Here is a 21,796-nt window from a genome sequence, read left to right on the forward strand (position 1 = left end):
GGGGAGAAGCAAAATGTACATGGATGGTTTTGGGCTTTCAAAGCAAATTCAAGGCAAGATCAAGAATATGTGAGTATTTGTAAACAGCCTTGGTGTGAGACTGAGCCCTTGACATGCTCAGTGCATTCCATTGTCACTGGATCCCAAATGTGGTGCCTAAATATCCTTCTGAACACTGCTGTAAAGAAAACCTGAGCTGGTGCCAGAAGTACACTAAGTTCTTTCATTTGTAATTTGCCTCACAAAACATATCAACTGCCTTTGTTTTCAAGAAAGGGTACACACAGTACTGTATTCCTGAGTGAGAATGTATTGGGAAAAGCCTAATCATTGTAATTATATGACTGAAAAAGAGGCTGTTGACACATTAAGGCACATAAGGGAAGAAAATACCATACAGGGAAAGAATTTGTTCATCAGATTCAGAGGCATGTTTAAAAGAAGGCTGCAATAAGCATCAGAAAGTAACCTAGTGGTTTACAATTACCCACTTGCTTGTTGATCCACTTCATATTTCTTTTGTAATTCAATGAATCAAGCATTGAAAAGAAAATGTGTGGATGGAATAAATATCCCTCATTACACAAAGCAAGGACAAAACTCCATGCTGAAGCATGAAGACGTTATAAAACTTCTGTAGAATTATTAGCTCTGCCTCACCACTAAATTGATTACTCTCTTGGTGGATGTTAATAAAATAAAGCTTTAAAATCAAGATGGCAGACTGTAAATTACCTTTTTCAATTACCCATTTGAGTCAATTCTCATGTCAATAACATAAAAGATTACCACATGTGTGTTTGATACATACACATCTGAATTTTGGTTTTACATTAAAGAACTGTAGCCTAATCAATGTCTTGGATGTGTCTTTGGTTAATTCTGGAAGAAAAAAAAAATATTTCTAAGATTGGTAACTGTGATGACTTTGGCACAAAGGGAATTCTAGGATTAGGTCAACCCAGAAACTAACTAGCTGTTACTTTGTGGTTTAATGCTGGGCAAGATAAATCACAGCTGGAGCAGCAGTGAAGGGAGTTACATCTTAAAGCACTCTGCCTTTAAAGTCTTTCTATCCACTTGCTGAGAATGATTCTACTCACAAATTTCTGCTTGCAGTAATAATAGCAGGAAACAGGGCTTTCGGCCATGAATTCACATAAACATTTAAGTTTAACCTTGGGCTTTCTTTGCACAGACCTTGAGAAGTTCATTTAATGTGTGCTAGAACCCCATTTTATAATTCCAGAGCCAGGACCTACTACTTGAACCCAGAGATAAATTTCTCCAAAGAGGAGTGAATGCAAATCTATCTTGTGTCAGTACAAATACAGTTTTCACTGAGCTGGTAGCAAATAAGAATTGGAAATTATTTTTTTAACATTACCAGATTCAGTCACATCACAGAGTGAATAATGAAAGGTTGATCACTTTAAAAACAACCCAGGAACAAGCTGTAGGCAGAAATACATTGTAATAAATGAAGATGTCTGTAAAAATTTAAACTTACCCACTGCTCATTCACACCATAAATGGATGACTTTGTCAAACATTCTTCAATAAGTGAGCTCAGTCTACCTGAAATAAAGAGGGCTTGGATTTTTAGGTTTTGGGGTGGGGGTTGTGGTCCTATTTACACATTAAACAGAACTGTAAAAAATCTTACATGAACTCTCAATCTTCATGCAGAAAAGATCATATTTTAAAGCTGGGGTTTTTCTTCCCCAGAGCTAGAAGTAATAATCTGTTTTCTGTAAAGATGGCCTTTAGACCTACATCTAGTGTACTTACCTGCCAAAACTTTCAACCTCTCCTGCAGTACCTTCAGTACTGCAAAGTGCAGAGTCACATCGTTCAAGGAAATTTTACACAGCAGTTTAACACTTTACCCTAATGACAGCTCACATCACTAAGAGTGACTGGAAGAAGAATATCTGTATGAGTGCATGCATGCAAGGCTCTATCAAATAGTAATTCCTTAGTTTATTATACTAATATAATAATATTAGTATATTATTATATTAGTAATATAATATATTCTATTACATATAATATATATGTATATAATGTATATATGTATATATATAATGTGTATATATCTATATATATGCATATATATGTATATATATGATGTATAATATATATATTATACTAATATAATAATATATAATAATAGTTTATTGTACATTTTACTGCTATTGGTGTCATTAATCTTCCTTGTTAGTCAATCATTTTCGACCTGGCTTTCTGTGTCTTTGTCACAGATGTGTACCTTTAAGAGTTATATTTGCTTTTAACTAGAGCCAAGGGAAAAGAAAAATACCATATGTATGCATTCAATTTAACTGATTTAAATTTTTTTATTAATGAGTTGGTTTGTGCATGTAAGGAGGTTGAAAGGTAAGTCAGTAGACTTTGGTAATTTATTGCCAATGGTGCCAACCTGACCAAATCATGTTGACTGCAAGGTTGAACTGGATGTCAAAAGAGAGCAAGATCTTTAGTGCCTGCATTAGCACTGGCAGTACTGCTGTTCTTTGGGTAAAGATCTGAAAACCTGGGGGCTTTTCCACAAGTAACTTGTGGGAGAGGAGTGTCAAACCCTGCCAGTGACCTACCAGTGTGACACACACAACAAACATACCCCAGCCTTGCTGTCTGCACTGGCAAACACTCCCCTGTTTGCTTTCAGACAAGGTGTTTTCCTCACATCCCACTGGCAGGATGACAAAAACAGCCTCACAGTTTTGAGGCATTCTTTCTAGCAATCCCCAAAATTCTAACATTTACCATACTGTTTGTGCCATCAAAAGCCAAGTGTTTTAGAGTAACAGTTCTTTTGTTTCACTAGCAAAAGTGCTTTGGCAGTTCCTCATAATTTGACCTAAGTTGATTTAGACACTTGGAAAGAAACCCACTGTTGGGAACATGGCTTCAGCCTAGGCAAAAGGCAACTGATGTGCACAGCTTTCAGTACATCAATCCACATCTGACAGCAGGAGTGGCATTGATAAGCAGCTGAGTTAATGTCTCACACAAGGCATGTTTAAAGGGCTCACTTCATGGCATTTGGCAGTTGTCCCTCCACATGGGAAGCTTTCTGTGCATGTCAGATGGCAAAGAGTGGGGAGGAAGGCACTGTCTTGTCCCCCTCTGCTTTTTATGCAGGACCACATTCAGCATTTGGAGTTGCTGGGTGAGTGGTTGACTGATTTTTACATATGGCTCCACAATTACTGCTCATACAAATTGGGGAAGGGATTCTACATCTTTCTGAGCATTAGATATCTCTCCCAAGAGTAATTTTTGCACTTTTGGAGTGGAAGCCAGGCCTCCTGAAACCCTAAGTCTGGCACTGACGATGACATGGGTCACATCTGTTGGCAAATCATTCTGAGCCAGACCTCCAGAGGGACTTTGGTGTTTTGTTGGCTGCTGGAATAAAATGCACAACCCTGACAAATGTAGAGTGAGTGAGCCCAGAATGGGCTTTGGCAGAGGCAGTACACTGAATGGGGATGTTGCTTAATGTGGCAAAAAAGGCTAAAACAAGAGAAGTAAAAACTGTCAGATGTGTGCCATGCTTAGACACATCCTATGATTCTTATCTGTGAAGTCAGTCTAGATCTCCTATCTCCTTCAGACATGAAGAACACTTTAGAAAGCTGAAGGTGTTAAAACAGCTAACCAAGATTCACTTCCAGATGAGTCTTGAACCCACACCTCATTTTATGTGTCAGAGAACAGAATCACTACTTCCTTGCAGTGCTATGGAAAATATTTGCATATATTTTAAAAAGTGTCTGAGTCTCAGGAGGTGAAGGGAATTATGGGTATGAGATAATAGTGAGATCTTTCAACTCAATTTCAAGATTTATTTACAATTTAGTGAAAAAACATAAAACTTGTTCATCCGCCGTGGCTCACATACCAACATTAAATGGACCTTTTAAATGTTGTCACTGAGACTGAAACCAGTGCTCCCTCTTTTCTCCTACCCAACTTTGCCCCTTGAAGTGTGAAGGATGAGTATTAGTCTCAGTGGAGTCCAAGCTGGAGATATTATTCTAGTTTTGTTAGGCACTTTGCTCACATTAATTAAGAAAAATGTTTGAACCATTTCTAATAAATCAAGTCTGTAACTTTAGGAGAAGCATTCCCATTATTTTGAGCACTGCTTCATTTCAGAGCTCTTTGGAGCCTACATGCTCCGTGCTTGGCATACACCTCCAGGAAGAGTGGAGAGAGTATGAAGTGGTATCAGCCCTAAATCAAAAGGAGATTAATACTTTAAAAATGTAATATAGCAATGATGCAGTGCTTAGTCTTTTCACTTGGGCTAGCTCAAATCCTCCAGTAGGTATTAGGAGATAATGCCCATTTTTGGTGTTCCACATGAAAGATCTCTTATGGACAAAAGAGGTGATGGGATTTTACTTCCTTAATATTTGCCTTCTGTACTGGAGTCTTGCTTGCCTCCAAGGAATCCAAATATTATTTGCCAAAGTAAAAAACTGTCCTTGAAGAACAGCAGCGATCTATTTGAAGATAATATTTTTTTCACTGAAGCATTTGAAGAAAAAAATCGGAATTTAATTAAATTATTAATTAAATTTGCATATTTGACAGTTTTGAAATTTATATGTCAGCATCATATGCAGTTATCTGCTCTGTGATAGAGATAACTTGCAGTGTAAAGCAACAAATTACATTTTTAAGGATCTGATTCCAAGTTCTGCCAGACATCTGCCATTTATATATTACTAATTGATTATTTATACAAATTCTAATCATCATTAGCAACTGACTCCCTATGTATAATGCAACCAAGAATTCTTGTGTCTCTAAAGTGGTATTTGCTGTAATAGACAACATAATGGAGAAAATGCTCTTGATGAATGTCCTGCAAATGGAATAGTTCAGGGAAACAGGAATGCTTGAATGAAGCCCCATTTCTGTTTTATGCAGAATGCACAGAAGGATGTTCTGCTATTCTGCTGCTGTCTCCTCACCTCCACTGACTGACACTGTAATTCTCCTTACTTCAGTGTGCTTGGTGGAGAAAGGTTCCCCCATCTCAAGCTTTGTCTTTGCCTTTCCCAGTGATTCAATGCATTTTTGTGTCATCACAGACCCCCATCTGGGTAATGATTAGCATTGATTCCATGATTCCCAGAAGGCTGATAATCACTTTATTATACTATACTTAAGAAACCCATACCCCTTACAGACACAGCACAGGTGGACCCAATTGGCCCTTCAATGTAAACACCATCACTTTGGCTAATTAAGAAACCACCCTTTGGTAAACAAATCTCCATAACACATTCCACATGTTCACAACAACAGGTGCAGCAAGTGAAGGTAAGAATTGTTTCTCATTCTTTCTGTGATCTTCTCACAGCCTTCCCAGAACGATGCCTGGGAAAGTTGTGTGTTTCTCTCTGTGGCCACATTTTTGCATTACTGGAAATTCTGAAATGGCAGCCAAAACAAGGCATCCTGTTGGAAAGTGCATTGCAGGTATCTTCCATGGCCTGTATTTACTGCAGAGCTACAGACTGCTCTGCTGGACCCCACAAAGACATGGATTTGGGAAGAGCAGCCTACAGGGAGCAGGTACCCTCTCAGAATGCAATCCCCTCACGTGATGGTAACAGGTTTTTTCCAAAGTACAATGCAAAAGCTGTCATAGCAAAATATGGCATTTCTCTGGAATTATATGGGGGTTTTGGAGGGGTTGTGTTACATATTAGGACTTAGGTCTGAAAGGAGGATGTAAGGTCCAACCAATGGTTAAAACCATCACAAATCTAACCTTGCCTGACAGCCCATTTATCAAAATCAAGAATTTCTTTGAATCATCCAGAGAAGGCTTGATTAAGGATGTTGGGAAATACCATATACAAGAGCAAATCTGCTAATCAATAATAGATGCTTCATCATGCACACTTGTTCCAACCAGTATTTATATGGTTCAGTCATTCTCTCCCACCGAATCTGATGATGTTATCTAAACTAATGGCAATGCTTCATTTTCAAAACACTGCTTGTGATGTCTGAATGCACATGTAGCATGAGATTTTGCATGGCACAGACATTAAAGATGGATATTAGTCAAAATAAACAACTTGTATAAGAAAAGCTCTGAAATCAGGGAATGACAAGACTCATAAGCACCATGAGCATTTGGTGCATTATCATTTTCCCTTGTCTCCAGCTGAGTATTTGTTGTTATTTTAGTATTAAGATGGTGCCATAAACAATTACATGCTATCAGTGAAAGGATAAGGGCCATGACTGAAACTCAGTGTTTACACTTGCAGCTATCAGAGCCTTCAGAGAGCTGAGACATTCCTGTAAGGCTTTAAGCACTAAAGTAAATGAACTCGAGTTTGGGCAGCAGACCTTGCAGTGAGAACATATTTGAGCATATTCTTTGGGGGCTGCCTGTTGTAGTACAGTGTGTTGTGCTATTATTTCTAGAGCTCCCTGTCTGCAGAAGGGTTTGCAGGCCTGGCAGTGTGGTGGGGGTCACCAGACTCGTTTGGGGGATGCAGGAAAGGTAAGCAGGAAAAGCAGGCCTGATGCCAATAATCTTAAATTTACTTTGTCACACTCAAAAGGTCTTGGGGAGCTGCCAGTTAAGAGATCATGTCCTCTACCTGGATCTGGGCAAAGCATTTGATTCTCTCCCATGTAACACCCTGGATTTGATGGATGCTCCACTCAAACAGTGCCAGGCAATGGCCCCACTTGGAGGCCAAAGATATTTGACATGAGACCCCAGGCAAGCACAGGGGCTGAGCCCAGCATGGGCAGCAGGGAAAGGCATTCTGCCCCTCTGCCCCTCAGGTGAGACCCCACCTGCAGAGCTGCCCCAGCCCTGGGGTGCTCACCATGGGAAGGATCTGCTGGAGAGAGTCTGGAGAAGGCCTTGGAGCTGCTCCCAGAGCCAGGCTGGGACACCTGGGGGGTTCCCTGGAGAGGTGAAGGCTCCAGGGTGAACTTAGAGGCCCTTCTAGCACTTAAAGGGGCTCCAAGAGAGCTGGGGACGGACTGGGGACAAGGCCTGGAGGGACAGGAGCCAGGGAATGGCTGCCAGTGCCAGAGGGCAGGGCTGGGTGGGATCTTGGCAATGAGGAATTGTTCCCTGGCAGGGTGGGCAGGCCCTGGCACAGGGTGCCCAGAGCAGCTGGGGCTGCCCCTGCATCCCTGGCAGTGCCCAAGGCCAGGCTGGACACTGGGGCTGGAGCAGCCTGGGACAGTGGAAGGTGTCCCTGCCATGGCAGGGGGTGGAACTAAAGGATTCTGTCACCACTTAAAGGCATTTCCTTAGGTCACTTGTCCCTCTGGCAGGTTCTCTTTACGGCTGCAAGTTTTGTATCTCAATAAATAATTTCCTAAGTGAGGATTTTTTTTTTTTTTAACTTTTAAGGTTTCTTGGGACCTGGAAGAATTCTGGCCTCATTTTCTGTTCTCAGTGAAGCAGAAACCAGCCTGAAGCAACTGAGGTTTTTTCAGTGTTTTCCAGAGTGTAACCACTGGTGATCTGTGGGAGTACAAGTAGTAAGTTGAACCAGGTCATCCTGTTGAGTATTTTCAGTTTAAGATTTGCTGCAGGACAGGGAAGTCCAGTGGGAAATTTGAGAGGTTGACAGTGACCCAGAATGTGTGGAAATTACTCATTCACTTAGTGGAAACCAGCACTGATTGACTAACTAATGATATTCTATTTAGTTTGCCCTGCTAATTAGCTCATTCACTTTTCTCAAGTTAATTAGTAAGCTGGAGCCAATATTGACAATGTTGGTGGATTGGGCTGTACAAACTTTTTCTCATGCAAGGTGTGTGTACGTATTTGTCACGTATCCCAAAAGATGGAGAGGACGTGAGGTGGCTGCATGGACAAATTGAACAATTGAGGGGTTTTAGCTGGTATAAGTGAACAGAGCCCCATGAACTAGCACAGACATATTTAATTATACTGATGGAAGTTCTCAGGAAGCAGATTATGGTGAAATCAGAGGCTGAGGCTAAGACGTGTCTGGTAAAATTTCTTTTATTAACCTGTACAGAGTATATCACAGTCCTGTTCAGCTGCAGCATTTCTTGAAGTATAATCCAAAGCATGCACATGTTAAAATGCAGTGCTTTTAAGAATTCAGCTGCCTTTGTGATAGATATGATTTAAATGCCAAGAATAATTTAATAGGTAAATTTTTATATGGCAGTATATCAATGGAGAGTTGAGGCTGCAGGCAGCTGTCAAGGGAAGGTAAAGACTGTCTGCCTTCATTTGAGAGCTCATCTTTTGTTTGGTGTCTTTGTTGGAATCACTCTACAATAGATACATGTGAAATAAGACACTTTCAGCATATGATCTGAATAAACAGATTACACAGTTTAATCATTTTAGTTCCTGACAATGTGTAGTTCAGAACTGAAAGTCAAGAGGGATCAGGAAATTTGCCAAACAGAGCAACAAAGTAGCATGGACATAATAATGTTTTATTTGTTAACAAGCATCTACTCCCCCAAATGTGAGCAAGTAACATCCAGGGGGGCTTATTTGCCTTCTTGTGAGCTTCTTGTTGCAGTTGTAGCATTTCCTAGTACTGCTTCCCACTCATTATTTCAACAAATGTAACAACTTCCCATATATTCTGGCCTCAGAACACAAAGATTCACCAGACACCCTCATTACTGCAGCCTCCTGCCCCTGGCTGGAATGCACACAGCCTTGGCTACTGGTCTGTGTCATCATTCACCCCCTAGAACAGAACTCCCAAAACGTGGAAAATGTTAAAATACAGGATGGGATCCCTTTTGGTCCTTACTCAAGTCTGGTACCCCTCTTTACTTAATTTGTTCCCTCTTCTCATATTGCAGATCATGCTTCAGTTGTGTCATTTTCCTTTAGAACTGCATCTTAAACTGTTGCATCTCCCTTTTAAACAACACCACAGTGTACTTTTGAAACGTGAATCTATCAGAGGGGGTTGTGCATCTCTCTGCACTGCGATGTCCCAAAGAGATCCAGTTCATGGCACTGAGGTCACACAAGCTGGGGGCACACTGGGTGTCCCATCTCTGGGATCTTTTCCACTGCCAGCCCTAAGGTGGGATCAGCAGCAGGGACTCTGTCAGAGTGGGACTTGCTCTGAGGTTTGGCTTGGCTGCAGTGCCTGAGGGAACAGCTCAGTAGGATTCACCTCCTCCATGGCATTTGGCCACTTGAAGGCCAAGAACCCTGGACAGCCCAGCTGGTCAGGATGTTGGCCTCCCAGAGGATGTCTTGTCTCTATTTTCCAGTGGAATCCTCAGCATTTCCAGGACTGCTGAAATACCTGATGAGTTATGCATCAGAAGAAATACTTCCTGTACGTATATTTCAGAAGCCAAGTAATTTCCAGTTTGTCTTCCTCTTTTGATGGAATGCACAGGTGACACAACAAAGAGAATGAACATGTCAGTATATTTTTGGACATTTCTCTCCACTCACGTTTTCTTTAGCTATGGAGCTTTAATAAGCTGAAGATCCTTGAGTGCTGTTTACACAAACTAGTGCAATAAAAATAAGACTGTATTAAAGCCAAATATTAGTTTTTATAACTTCTCTACTGCCAATGTGAGATTATGAGAACCATGTTTTTCAGAAAATCCTAATAAAGAATTATAAATATATAATTTGTTCATATGATTGGGATATGTTTCTCTACTACTTGAATTTTCTATTTTCCTGAAAACTGAAAAAACACAGACTATTACTAAATGTGATGATTTTCAATGTTTCACATGGGTTTATAGTTCATATTTCTGGAACACTAATGTTCCGAAAACTTCTCACTCTACACTTTAATCCATAATGCATAGCTCCCGCTATCTTTTAATCATCTGTCTGGTTTAAGTGTTGCTGGATGTGATCTAATATATGAATGTTTCAGAGAAGCTGATGCCAGGCTGCCCTCTAGACACAGAAACTGGCTCAGTGAATGTGTGTGCAGTGACTGCAGCTGCACAGGGAGTGGGTGCAGTCCTGCTCACCCCATCCCTTCTCACCAGGGAATGAGCTGGAAATCAATCTGAGGCTTTCAAATCACTGCTCTGGGAGCTTCTAATTCTGACCATTGATGCTGGAGCACCAACACCAAGGTTTTCCATCGTGTTGCTGCTTTTAAGTTTACAGAGCATTGAACAGCAATCTATTTATTTCCAGGGAGCCATAAAAATAAGAATTCATATATAAGCCTGAAGCAATCAAATCAGGCCTGCTCTTAATATAAAATTCTTTAAGGTTTGAGAGAAGAGGCTAACTTCTCAGAATCATATTACAGAAAGTGATATGATTTATGGATTTGCTTTAACATTGTATAGAATGGCACAAAGTACAATATCTAGCAAAGGCATGATCCTCATTAACACTGGGAAAGGCTGCTCAGAGGAGATTCTGTGCAACTGTGATTTCACTTAGTTGCATTGGCTTCATTCTTGACACTTGCTAGATGGCAAACATCTTGCTGGATGTAGAAATTATCTGTTCTTCATAGGGAAGAGGGAAGATGTATTCAGGACCATGTCAGCCTTGTTTCTGGGGAGACAAACCCCAGTCCTTCCTCTCTCAAACCCCCTCTGTGACCTTCCTGAGCCAGCTAATCTTTGGTACATTCCTTCTCTTCAAAATAATGAAAATATTGCTTCTTTATGCCGCAGGAGCTTTTCTGAGCCCTGAGATACTTTATCAGGAATACAGATATAGAGGAGCTTTAACAATAAATTTATTTTTCAGTTTACATTTCCAGCCTGTGCCTGACTGCGTCAGCACTTCAGAGCAATACTGTAACTTCCCAGGGCACCCACTCTCTCCACAGGGATTTTTTGCAGATATTCCATGATTTATGAAGGGGTAGCTGCCATCCTGCATCCTGTGACTTTCTGCTGTTTTTGAATGGCAAGCACAAGGCCTGGGTGCCAAGTCACAAGGATTGTCTAGCAGGAGCAGCTGCTGCTTGGCAGCTGCAGCATCAGAGCAGCTTTGAAGCTGCCCATGGCTCTGTCACATGTTTCAGCCACCAAGAGACTGCCTTGGCTCCTCTGTCCTTTTGAGATGCCATTTGCCAGTAAACATTCTTTGGTTCTTTGCAATTTTTCATGTTGTGCATAGACTTGCAACGGGGGATTCAAAAATATCATTTTCATGTGGAAAGAAGGGCTCTGAGTGTGGCAAAAGTTGTAGAAATGTTGGTGCAAGCTGATTTGCATAGAGCAAAACATTTTGAGAATGTAAGCTCAGTTTGAAAATAATTGCTTATCTGTCATCAGAAGTTATGTTTTATAAATAGGAAACAAATAGAAAAGCTCAATCATGTCTAGTGCTCTGCTGAAAATCAGGTCCCTGATTGGATCTCAGACTGGTTTCTAAAAATTTAAGAGCACTTTTAAAATGAGGGTACTTGGGTTGTACAGAGTGTGTGTTTCTACAACTGGTTTTATGGACTACGAATAATTAAATGAACAAGACGTTATTTGACTTTCCATTCAAGCAAAAAGAAAGTAAAACAAAGCAATCTCTGCATGTTTAAGCCCAACTCAGGCTTTCTACTTCTATACTGATTATTTTGAAGCAGTTCATAGCTGATTTGTCAAAAATTACTTGGAAATGCACAGTATTTACACTGGAGTTTTCAGCCTTAAAATAGTTCTAGATGAAAAAAAAACCCAAAATATTTCCTTTTTTGTGTAAGCCTTTTATGAAATACATTGTTCTGAAATGTTTCAGGACTAAATTAATTTTCCTAATAGACTTGAAAGAGTTGGTTTTGCCCATTAATTTCAGATTTTGTTTTGTCAGTTCTTGGTTCTAAATACAAATTCAGCATTAAAATGCCAAATATTTATTTTATTTTTCTTTTTTTATTCTCAGCGTGAAGAAAAATAGGAGTTTTTCACATGAGCTAGAAATTTAGTGGCTGTGAAAGAGCACTGGTTGAGAGCAGAGGTAATTTCATTGGCCTTTTAATTTGTCTGAAGAGCAAATACCAAGTTTTCCATCCAGGTTCCATTGGCTTAATTTCAAGGTATATGCTCACCTAACAGTGGGCATTGTGGGTGAAATGAAGAAAGATTGCTCCATCAGAGTTTGACCCCTTGTGTTTAACTGTGGCTAATCCTGCCTGTGCACATATTAGCCCAAAACTCCATTTTCACACTGCCTTGGCCCCCTCCAGCAGACTCTCAGCATTCCCCTCTGCATGTTCCACTACTCACATTTTGTTCTGTGTAACAGGGTTAAACTGCAAAAATGGGTAAAGGGTTCAAGGTGGGGTTTTGCTGAATGCTGTTTCTGGAACTGAGGTAGGAACTGGGAAATCATGGGGTAAAATGGCATTTCTCTGCAAGGAGCAGCATCAATAATAGTGAGGGAACAGGGGGTTCATGACCAGTGATAGAGCTGAGAGCAAATTAATTTATATTTTGCCCCTGAATTAGGCCAGAATAGAACTCATCTGCCTTTGCAGCTGTGTCACTGGACCTTCCTCTGCCAGCTGACCCATCCAGAGGTGTTATAAAATAATATATGAGGAATCTTCTGGGTGCAACTGAGGGTAGGAGGGGAAGCTTCCTTGGGGAAGGGGATGGTTGGAAAAAAAACCTGCTTTTTTCTCTGTGGGCCATTCTCTGTGGAGAATCCATCAACTGCTGGATTAAAGCTTCTTTCTCTCTAACATAAATGGCAATTTCTGCCTGTATTTTCCTGGGTTTGGGTGGGAGAAGGCCTCATATCACCCAAGGTCAAGAGACAGTAGAAGGGAAAATTTAGGAGTCTGCTCTCCTAATTCTTTTCTCTCTGACGAGAACAGATGATGAGACAAAGCACTGCCTGTGTCAGGCCCAGATAACAAAACTTCATCCCTCATTCCCCAAAAGAAGGAAAATTTACGTTTTAACCCAAATTCCCACCATAGACATGTCCTGGGCTTTGGGACAGTTTGGTCATTGTGTTTGTTTTTCTTCTGTCTTGTAAGATGGCTCCTAACAGCAGAAGTTGGGAGATGGGATTTCCCAATTTTTCTCTCATTTCTATTCATCTCTGTTTCCTTGGAGATGTTCCAAAAAAGAAATATTAAACTGTCCTAGTGCACTGAATTCAGAAGGAGCTCCTTGCTCAGACACAAGTCCCATTGGAGGGGCTCACGGCGAGGTTTCTCTGGCACTGACAGTTGGAAATTACCATGTTTCAGAAGTACTTACAATTCCCCTGCTTAACACTGGGGAGAGGATCCTGCATTGAGGGAAGAACAGACAGAAAATCTTTTGCAGATAGATGAGTGACACACAATGTGTTTTCTCTTCAGCTCATTTTTGCTGCTCTTACTTTTTAATCTGCTGATCCTGAATCTTGATCTCTGCTAATCCTAAAAAAATGACCAAAGTGATTATTTGGAATGATGCAGAAAAGTCTGTTATCTTTAGTCCATCTTTTTATACAGCTACCTTGCCCCATCAGAATTCATCCTAAATCATATATTTTAAGCAATATCAAAAAGAATTAGTCATCCCCACACTGAAGTTGTGAAGAGCAGGCAACAATTCTTGTTATGTTTCAGTTTACATCTTCCTTTTTTAGTGCATGACAAAAGGGCATTGGCTTAATTACCTGTGATGCTCCTGACTGGAGGGGAAAGGTTCTGGTTTGAACTTGCTAATAAAAAGCAAACATGCTTTTTGTAAACCACTTCATTGTCTTTCCCCTTCTGGCTGACATTTATGAATTGCCTTCACAGGAGCCTGGGTTGGGTTTATCAAGTACAGATAACAGAATAACCTTATATATGAACTACAAATATAAACACTGTCATTGGTGTGCTCCTTAGGATTTTGTGCCAAAATATGGAAGACTACATGCACTGCTAACAGAAAGATGATGGCCTGCTTGATATCTTGTTTTACATTCCTTTTGGGATCTGAAAGGGATTTTGAAATACCACAGCTTGCAGAAGTCACAGGGAGGGTTGTTTGGCATTTCTGATGCAAATTTGCCTTTGCTTTCACACCCACTTGAGGGCACTGAGGCTGCACCACTGTCCAGAAGGGATGGCAGTGTCTGAGTTTTCATCTTTATCCCAAATTTCATTCTTCAATAGGTATAGGTCCACGTTCCCAGGGCACAGTCAGTCACTGTGGTGCAATATTCACCTCACCTCACTAACAAAGGGTTCTGTGGGTGTTCCGACAAGCCCCAGTAGAAGGAAGATCAGGTACCTAAAATGGTGAAAATATTCTCCAGGTTACATATCATTAAAGCTTTGCAGAAATCAGTCTGTCTGCTGTAATTGTATATTCTCTCACAAGAGGTTTGACCGCTGAATTCAGATTTTATGTTCAGCATCATAAATTTCTTGCTAAGCCCTAGGCAGAAATTTTTCTTACAGAAATATGATTTCTGTTGTAGATGAACACTGGAACATTAAAGACTCATTTTGTAATGAACCTGCTTGCCTTGAAAACAAACACATTTTTAAGATCTTCTTCTCTAAATGTACAAGGCAGACTCTCCCCTGCTTGTGACTCTTCTTATTTCGTTCTCTCCTTCAGCAGCAAGAAAAAAAATATGAAACAGCTTCTCTCTGTTAAAGAACCTTTCCCTTCTTGTTGCTTCTTTTCTTTTTCTTCCCTATATTTCCAGTTAATACTTCAAGTGTAGCAGGGTACTCATTCCTTGCCATACTTTAGCACTGATGGACAGAACAGAGGTTTGTTTTTTGCTGAAAACAGACATTCAGGTAACTACTGCTACTTCCTGCACTTGGGAGACCTCCTTAACTTACCTGTACATTTCTTTTATGGCAGATAGGCTGAAAATTGCTAGTCAGGAAGCCCACCAAAATGATGGTTTGGTTCTTTATTTTTTTGAATTTTAAAAAGAAAAAGCTTCTTTTCTTTAAATTGTTACTGATTTTTTTATTCTGTCTTGCCAACAATATGAACCCTAGTATCAATTTAAACTTGATTTCAACTGTGAATTATGAGATTTTAATTAGATGAGGTGGTTGTAAACTGCTGGTTTTTTCCTCCAATGGAAAGTGGTGCTTAAATGAAACCATTAAAGCAGGCTACTTCCAGCTCAATTGTACCAGGGAAAGCTTTCCAAGCACAGCACATTGTGTTTAGTATCACTTTAGAATTCTATAAATCTTTGATCAGCTTTTATTTAATCTTTGTCTAAATTGGAAGATAGCAATGGTCCCTTAAGATTTTGTATGGAGTTGAATGAAATTTAATAAGGTGCCTGACAGTTATTTGATTGTGATTCGTAGCATTTTCATTTTACAGACTTAAGCAATACTGACCTCAAAAGGACTGTCATTCAGACTAGGTGGAGGGTGGGGAAATCAAATATTTTATTCTTCTTTGTTCCAGTCCTTTTTACTTGATAAGCCCTTAATAAAAGTAAGAATGAAGTCCTTGCCAATTCCTAGACCAATTCTCTATTCAGAGACAGCAGATTCATTTCTGGAACAGTTTAGAGTGAGAACTGCAAAACAAGACAACATCTAAATGGCTTTCACATTGACAACCTTGACAGACTGTATAAATCTGGAGCAGAGAGGAGCTAGGATATGGGATGACATGGGCTGCCTCTCAGGGGACCACCTGGTGAAATTTGCAGGTCCCCAGAGCAGCCCCTGGTTACCCTGAGCTGCAGGAGCTCCTGCTGCCCACTCAGGCAGAAACTCTGTGTTTGAAACCATGCACCCAATTATTTCAGCCTGCTGCACAGCACAGAGGGCTGAGGGAATGAGCCCATCTCTGCAAAGTTTCTGTTTCCTGCCTCTCTGCCAGGCCCATGGAGATGCCATCTCCATTATTAAAGCACAATTGCATTAGTGACGAGCTGCTTCCCTCAATTAGTTTTGACACGAGGTAATTTTATGGCTCCAAGTATACTTATCTTTGACTCCTGGTGGATTTTCCTATGTCCTTGTTTACTATGTAAACCACCTTTCCTTTTCTTTTCTTTTTACGTTTGCTCAGCGTTTCAATTTTAATCACAGTTATGTATTATTGTTTGTTATTTACATTGCACTAATGGCTAAATGTCAAGGCCCCATTGCATTACACACAATAAAATATATTAACTATCTTTTTAAATCACTGACATACTGCTGCTATGTCACTGTTCTTACAAGAGTTTGGTTCAATAACAATGAACTGTTTATTTTCTATTTGCAAGGGAAACAATCAAGGAGCAAGAAGAATGAAAAGTGAGGGGAAAGAGCTGGTTTTAAGCAGAGATTTAATTGGAGTCAGTGACCGAGTACTTGATGATGTTCTGGCTTGAAATAGATGAACTTCACTGAATATCATGAGCAAATGTGAGGATCTTTATGAGGTAAAAGTACTGCAGGAGCATAAAAACTGGCATCTGGCCCAAATTTTTGCTGCTCTAATACCCAGTCTGTGCCAGTAGCTGCTCTGGAAGTATGACAGACAGATAACCTGCCCTGCAGAATTCCCACTCTGGTCCCTAAGAGTAGTTAACTTAAACAAGTGAGGGGTAATATCCTTTACAAAACCCATGTTTGGGAGGTGGTTCTGGCATGCTGCACAAAGGAGGTGCTTTACAGAAATATTTGGACAGGTCATTTACATCTGTTTGCCTGTAGTTCTGCGTATCCTCTGCTGCTTGTTTGAAAGTGTGGGAGGCAGAAAAACAGAGTATCAGTGTTCAAAGCTGGAATTCTTTCATTCTGGGTGAAATTCTGGCAATATGCTCCCCATTTAGGGAAGTGTTTCTCTTACTGCTAACTTCAATAACATGAAGAGTTCTATTCAGCTCAGTTTTACCTCTCTTATAGTTAGGACAGTGCCCAAGGACCATCATCAGAGGCTTTTTGTGTATACTTGGAATAGCCATTTATCTGACAGAGAGTCTGAGTTTAAAAGGGGATCTGGACACTTCTAGATGGGTTTTTTTACTGCTCTTAAGTGGCAGTAAATAAAGGTAAACTAAAAGGAGACATTTCTAAAGTGCCAACTGACCTCCTTTCCATTATTCTGCTCTACACACCTCTGGATCTTCGGGAATCTAGAGCTTTGGAACTAACAGTGAGAAATACCTCTGGATCTTTGGAAATCTGGAGCTCTGGAACTAACAGTGAGAAATACCTCTGGATCTCTGGAAATCTGGAGCTCTGGAACTAACAGTGAGAAATACCTCTGGATCTCTGGAAATCTGGAGCTCTGGAACTAACAGTGAGAAAGAATTACACAATAGAAAATAGAATCACAGAGTAATCTAGGCTGGACAAGACCTTTGTGATCATCAAGTGCAATGATTGATCCAGCACCATGTTCACCATCAAACCATGTCTCCAAGGGCCACATCCACATGTTTTTTAATCTCTTCTAGAGATGGTGACTCCACCACTTCCCCTGGGCAGGTGGGTTGGCACCAAACCCATCTGTAGATTCCCAGCTAGTCTGTATCTGGGACAGTGGTTCCAAGTGATCCACAAGTTTTTTAAATGTCACAAAATCAAGATTTTACTTTCTATTTCAGTGAGGAGGCAACCTAATACTAACATTCAGCAATGTGTGGAGGCTTGCTGCACTTTACAAGAACATTCACTCAGTAGTAAGTCAAAGGAAGACAAATGCTCACTGGTGCCATGTCTTGCAAGGTTGTTCTTCTCCTTCAGGAGTCTATTCCTGAAAAAAATGTAATTCTAATTATCTGATATTTTGAATTAATATATTTACAGGCCATCCCATTTTGAATTTAATTCAGAAGTCCCAGTGTTCTGGAAACTACACCAGCTCTCCTTTTCATCAGTGTTGTTTCAGAACTGTGAGTGTTCAGGTGTGTTCCTCACTCAGAGAGACTCTGCATCAAATCTGTAAATATGCACAGATGATTGCCAATAACATTAATGAGAGCTGCACCTGTATTCATGGGAGAGAACAGAAATTGTGCCTTCAGGTTTGCTATTTCTTAACAGTAATGATGCTTCGAGGGCAGTATTACTTTAAGAACAGAGCCCATTTAATTTGCTTGGACTTTGAAATCTTCTGGTAGAGAGTAATTGCCTGACACACAGCTCCTAGGAGGTGAATTTAAATGAAATACATTTTCCAAGCTGCAAAGCAAAATTACTAAATGCCTGATTAGAAGATCTGTGTCACTAGTACTGCTTCATTATGAGGAGTCTCTTAAAAATTTCATATCAACACTTGCCTTTCACAGTCCACAGCCTGGTGCCTATTAAGGCATGGAACAAATTAAATCTTCTTGGCTGACATGGAATGGGGCAGAGATCAGTACTGACCCAAGTTTGGTGTACCAGGAAGCTCCATGGAAGAGAACAAATCCATGGCACGGCCCTGGAAAAGCACAGCATGAACCTCCTGCAGTGTGCATGGGCAGAGCTGTGCCAGAATATTCTGGTTGTTGGAGTGGGTTTTTTCCTTCCTCTAAAAAGGCAAGATATAAAAGACTACAACTTTACAATTTTCAAATAAATGAGGTAAAAAAGTGGCCAAACACAAACTGTAAACGAGGAAAGGATTTCTGCATAGGAAAACTGCACTGGTCATCAGGCACACCTCTTAAGAGACATGGAGGATTTCTCTTATTTATTCTTCCTTTTCATTTATTCTTCCTATTCTTTCATTTTCATGGCAGTGTACCAAGCAAATGGTTGTGCCCTTGAATGGTTATTCTTGAGGTAAGCCTCCAAATTTCAGACATATAAAGCTAGGAAAAAGTCTAAGGCTTGATTCATCATCACACTTAAGTCTATTTAAGTTAGGGATAATCAAGGATGCCCCAAATTCAGGATTATGAATTAATAATTAAGCTCAACATCCATTTCAGAGGTTAACCACTTAGAATTTAGGTTGAATTCTTCTCCTAATAGAGTTTTCAAGGCTAAAGAGTTGCAGTCAACTAGTGAAATTGCAAATGAAGTATTAATTGATTTAACTTTATAAAAAAATATTTTAGCAATCAAATTACCATGATTTTTCTCTCTCTAGTTGTGTTAATTTATAGTAAAGAAAGAGCTGCTTAGGAGATGTGCAATTCATATACTTAATTTCTGATAATCTCTAAAGAATCTCAGTTGTGTTCAGTGCATATATTTTGACTGAAAACTGGCTAATTAAGATTGCTATGCCTGAATCCATTTCCTCGTTTTCTTCTGATTTTTTTTCAGTAGGGGAAAATTCTGTGTTATCAGAATGCAGTAGGGTTTTTTTTCTATAGTGTTGCACAGGTTTTTTATAATGTGACATTATACAGCAGCCTCATTATATTCAACTCAACAATGTGTTGCTCAGCCATGAGCTTGATGGCTTCATGGAGCATGGGGTGAGTTCAATTCCTCCTTTCTAAAGGAGATGCATCTTGCTTCACTGCTTATTTTCTGAACTTTAAAAAGATGCAACTTTACAAAATATTCTACAGCTCCTACTCAGGGGGAATAGAAAGTGGCTCAGTGACAGACTGCAGCAAAGGCCATTATGAGGGGAGCCACGCTGTTCTGGGTTAGAGAACACCTCTCCCTTCTTTAACCTTCCCTTGCCTTCATTTCTGGAATGAATAGCCCTAAACCCTCTGATATTTAAATCTCAAAGCAGTGCTGCTCACACTGCTCTGCCTTGGCTTTCTCCTCTGCTTTGCCTCCCATCACGACTACGTGTCCTTTTGCTGTTACGTTTTCCCAAATTGGCTCATGACCATTAAAGGGTATTATCAGTTATACTTCAAACCACACACTGAACTTGTTACTCCTGCTTGCTTGTAATTGCAGCTCCTTATCCAGAATCTCAGAGGTGCCTTGTGGTCAGCACACAGACTGGTGGGATCCTCATGCTGGGAGGGGACAGCTGGAAAAATGAGGAAAGCTCACATTGCCTGGGTCTGGCAAGTTGAAAATGAGCTGCAGTGACACTGACAGAAGTGACATGAGAAGAAGGTTGGGCCAAATTTACTATTATGCCCAAAACACAGAAGTTCCCAAAAATATATATATTTGTGGTTAGAACATACACCTCCACATTCTGAAATTTTAGTGAAGACAGAAATTTCTCTGTGTGTGAAGAATGTTAGAGTTGTTTGTATGTTCATTTTAAAGGCTGGGAAGAAGCTCACCAGAAGCAGTGGGCCAGGGTAATGCAGTGTCTCTGGCTTTTCCTGCCTCACTCTGCTCACAAGGACACGATCAAGTCACTTAAATCCTCACAGGACCTGCATCTGTTGTCTTCCCAAAGGCAGTTTCCATTGTTGAAGGAATGAAAACTCAAAGAGGATATAAAGGAGCTTCATTTAACAGCATTCTAATTCCTAAATTTCCTTAGAGAATGACAGCATTTATCAAAACTACTTCAGTGTTGTTTCTCTTCTGTGTTTTTCAAGGCAGGGTAATGCCTTCCTTGCAAAGTGCATAACGACAGATCATTATTTGTATTTAAAACAACAAAATCATTTATTTCCAGCTTGGCAATGCTACAGGTTTTTTTAATGCTGTTCTGCCTTTGATGAGGAAATTGTCAGCTGAGGAAGGATTTGGAAAGCAGTCTTTGTGCATTAAAAAGTGGGGGCTTGTTTATGGGCCTCCAGACACCTCTAAGAACCCCTCCAATGAGTGAGTCTATTAAGTCAGTGAGAAAAATCATGAAGTGAGGTTCTACTAAGCATGGATACAGGTATCAGAATTTACCCCTGCAGAAAATCCAGATACTCTGAGGGAAATACTTGAGTTGAACTCTTTATCATATCCTAAGGTTTATCAGCAATTTTTCTGGTATTACAGACATGGCAGAATTCTTCACTGTGATATACTGCTAAGTGTTCCTACAGTTCCCATAACCATTTACTGTGAGACTTGTCAGATAGAAAGCTCTGACCTGTAGGTGCAAGGAGCCTTATTTCCTGTAGCTTTTTTGTATATGCTGATTTTTGTCTGCAATCTACAGTCCATATTTCCTTGGGATGCCTTTCCTGGGTGCCACAGCTCAGGAGCAGCAGTGATGGCAGTGCTGGTGCATGATGTGGGAACAGTTTGGGACAGGCCTTAAAACCTGGTGGGCTTTGTGAGAGCTTCAGAAAAGCTGGAAGTGTACACACAACTCCAGGCTTGAGTAGTTTTAATTAATATTTGCCATAACCGTTGTTATGTCTGTGCATTTCTGAGGCAGCTCTGTCTAATGCAGGAAAAATATCCTATGAAGACACCTGCTTATTTCTACTGTCAGATGTCAGCATGTCTCAGGACTCTGGCTGCTCACAGTGACCCCAAGATGTGTTAGAAAGTCTCTTTCCCCAGCCCAGCAGTTGAAGAAGGAGTCACAACTCTTCAGTTCTCGGTCTCAAGGTTGTTTATTGTTTCTTATCTATAAAATTCTTTCTCCTGGCCTGCTGAGGTTATGTCTTTATACTAAAAACTACATGTACAATATTTACAATTACTTTCCAATACCCATCACCTATGTTAGACAGTGAGTTTCTACCTTAAACCAATCCAGAAGTGTCACCATCACAGCAGAAGATGGAGGCCAAGGAGAAGAAGAAGGAGAAAGGCTGGACACACTCAGATTCCTCCATCTTGCCTCCTGAACCCCCGTTCTAAAAACCCCAAAAATCTATTTTTCACCCCTTGACAAACTAACTATTATTCTACTTAGACTTTCGTGGCTTGCAGATCCTCATACAAGGTTGGTAATTTTTTTCCATGGGTCATAATCAGAGGCACAGGTGTCCTGGGCTCTGTGCCAGGATCTCTGAGCCCCCTGG

The sequence above is a fragment of the Molothrus aeneus genome, chromosome 11 (genome assembly GCF_037042795.1).
Source record: "Molothrus aeneus isolate 106 chromosome 11, BPBGC_Maene_1.0, whole genome shotgun sequence".
NCBI classification, from domain to species: Eukaryota; Metazoa; Chordata; class Aves; order Passeriformes; family Icteridae; genus Molothrus; species Molothrus aeneus.